The sequence below is a fragment of the Battus philenor genome, unplaced genomic scaffold (assembly GCF_028537555.1).
Source record: "Battus philenor isolate CCGP_79_NKW_IND1 unplaced genomic scaffold, ilBatPhil1.0.hap1 SCAF_17, whole genome shotgun sequence".
Classification (NCBI taxonomy): Eukaryota; Metazoa; Arthropoda; class Insecta; order Lepidoptera; family Papilionidae; genus Battus; species Battus philenor.
Window position 1 is genome coordinate 7,835,580 of NW_027181679.1, and position 3,306 is coordinate 7,838,885.

Here is a 3,306-nt window from a genome sequence, read left to right on the forward strand (position 1 = left end):
TGCAACACTGGGTCGAGGTGTCAGACCGAAAGATGAATATTGAACTTTAATTACTTACTAAAGATTAAACCAGAATTCGTTAAAACTCGTCAAGTTTTACTTTTACGATTCCGCATACGTATATGATCATAAATTGTGCATTGAAATAAATTAATTATTTAGCATTTAGTTAAAAATAAACGATATTTTTTTCGATCAAAAGTCTCTGTCCTCTGCTACTACGACTACATAATAAGAAATGATCGTTTATGTTTGTGGCACCGCATTGTTTTCAATTACTTATACATTTTAATAGTAACATGATATTATCAAACATAAATTAGCTAATTTTTAAAAAAAATCTTCTTCGTTTTTGACATTTATAAGAAAAGATCCAAAAGCTAATTTTTAAAAATAATAGTTATTTAATTACAAACACCTTTAATAAACCATTCATTACATTATCTATTAGATTTAAACAAATAATAATTATATTTATTGCAGTATACTCCTTTTTCTAATAATATAAGACTAATGTTACCTGATATAGTTCATACAGAGCCATTAGAATATATCGCAGATCAATCTTAATCGGATTATGCATTTGCATTATCCCCTTGTCTGTTTGCAATAGATGAAAGTCACATAACATCCATAACATAACATTAGAATTAGTACAATAAAACTTACTGCTTGATAAAACAGTTGTACACTAGGTGCAGCAGGTCTCGAAGAGTGAATTTAATTATAACATTTTGCACTGGTATCCAATGTTAGGCAATACAGAAAAAATGTAGATAATGATAAACATTTCGATATACATAAGTATAGACGGTAAAATGTAGACAAAAGTACTATAATGAGAATAGAAACGCTTTCAATGTTACAGTCACTTCATGCGTTTTAAAAAAATGTTTCTATAAATAGAACCGATTGATCAGTTTTTTTACAGTTGTATTTAACTCCTCGGTTATTGAATGTATCGCTTATTTCACCGAAATACATTATTTTTATTGATATTATAGTTCTATGATAATGTATTATTAATAATAAATAATCAAGTTTATTTATTTTTGTAATTATGTAATGAATATTGTATGTTCAAAAATATACACTGCCAGTAGAAACTCAACCTATTATCATCTCTGATGGAAAATGATACACGATTACGAAAGCATAAGTAACCTACTGGGCATCTTGTCACTGGGCATCATACTGGGCGATTAGAAACAACCTATATACACTAACCTTTAAAGCTTTTGAACCTATTTTCAATCAATCTATCTAAAGTGATTATTCTGATATTTGTTACATTAATTTATTTTTTCTATTCGAATGCGACAAGCTGCAATTTCAAGCAGTACAGTCTGCAACAATAATTAATTTTAATAGGCAAATTGAATGTGTCAAAAACCTTTTTATTACGGCATTATTATTAAATTATTTATTATTTCTGAAACCATTGATTGTTAGACAGCGTTTACTAATTGGCTAAACATTCACCCTTTTAAATCCTTTGTACATTCCATTTTGAGAAAAGAAATTTTGTAAGGCATTGCTAGGTGTTTTGTTCATTTAAAATACAAGGAAAACTAGGCTAATCTAGTAATTAGAATAGCAACAGTTAAATTCAAAGCAGAAAACAATAATGTTTGAACACGACTGATTGCCACTGCCAACGGCATTGGGCCGTCTTTAGCTAATGTGACTTATCACATTGTGTCGCTATGTGCATATTATATATCTAGTACAAGGTCTTTTCGACGTTCAAAATCTAATACATTGTTCGCCTCGATGAATAATGCTCTACCGTACCTTTTATTACTTAATGGAATACTACAATTATGCACAATAGACCGTCTTTTTCGAGAAAAACCTAAAAGCAGTTCGTTGAGAAAAAAAAACATTATTATTATAATATGATTTTGCTTCACATTGAAACGGAGCCTCGCGATCTTAGTCTTTTTATTAGGTTTTCATTTAATTAGTTTTTCTAACTCAAAGAAGAACAATGTACACGACACCATCTTTTCTAATGAATGATAAATATAGACTAATGATTAGCAAACTAAAGTGCAAAGCAGATAGCTGCTGGAACTTGCAAGCGCACGTAAAATGTTCACCCTGTGGAGAGACTGACATCCGAAGACATTTGATGCAGGCAGAAATCTCTTCCAAAAATCTATGAGGAAACCAATATCCATCAGTAGATGTCCAATGGCTTAAATGATAAAGATGATTTGAATTATTAGAATCTGAATGATGTGTAAAGCGATAACCGTTAAGAAAATGAGCCGTATTTACTCTTCACTTGAATTTAAAAGGCATTTAATTAAATTAAGACATTTTAAAAGTAAACTATTGAAAAGTACATATCATTTTTTTCTCCGTATTTACATTGAGCTACGTTATACATGAAGAGAAATATAGCACACGTTTAATGTTTTTAAAGTGTGCGAGGAAGTCGTTTGCTTGGCGAGAAATTTATTAGCAAAGCTCATTAACAGTCGCTTTTCATTCCGTGTTTGAAAGTTTTTATCTTCGTATGTGCAACAATTGTGTTGTGTGTTCGTTAGTAAGCGATTTTCGGACTTCTGTTAAGATAATTTTAGATAAAGATATCCAAAAATTTACTATCATGAACCATTTTCTCGTAACAATCAAAGTAATAATACGTCATCAGGGCTGTACTTCATTTTGGACGTACTGTTTTCAGGTTTTTAAATCATCTCAACAAGATGAACCAACATTTTAAATTCAATTTAATATTCTTTAAAAACATGTAACATCGGAAAAAACAACAAAAAACGTGCAATGCGCGGTCTCATCACACAAAGCAAATTTTTGTAGACAACCATAGTATGGAAAAACAAAAAACATAAGTAGTAGGGCTCTTCATGTACTTTGTAAGAGATAGTTTAGAATATGATACACATATAATATACTCAAAAAGTCAAACAAATACGTACACCAATACATATACACATAAATAAGTACATTTATTAATATGTACCAATATTGCATTTTATATTTCAAAGTGTTTGGTCGTCGTCGCCGTCGTTTCAGCCTATAGATGCCCACTGCAAGGCATCGTCCATAAAACCTATAGGTATATACAATAATGGCCGATCATCGATAATGATATACAATAATTGCCAGGGCAGGCGTGTTGGCCATCGCAGTGTGGTATTATGGTTCGTAGAAAACGCTTCTCTTGGAAACTTATTTGTGAACGGTGGCAATCCTTTATAATTAATTCACAAAGTGTGAATTACCTAGAAGACTGTATTCCGAGTATCGAAACCGCGACCTACTATCGCGTCAGTC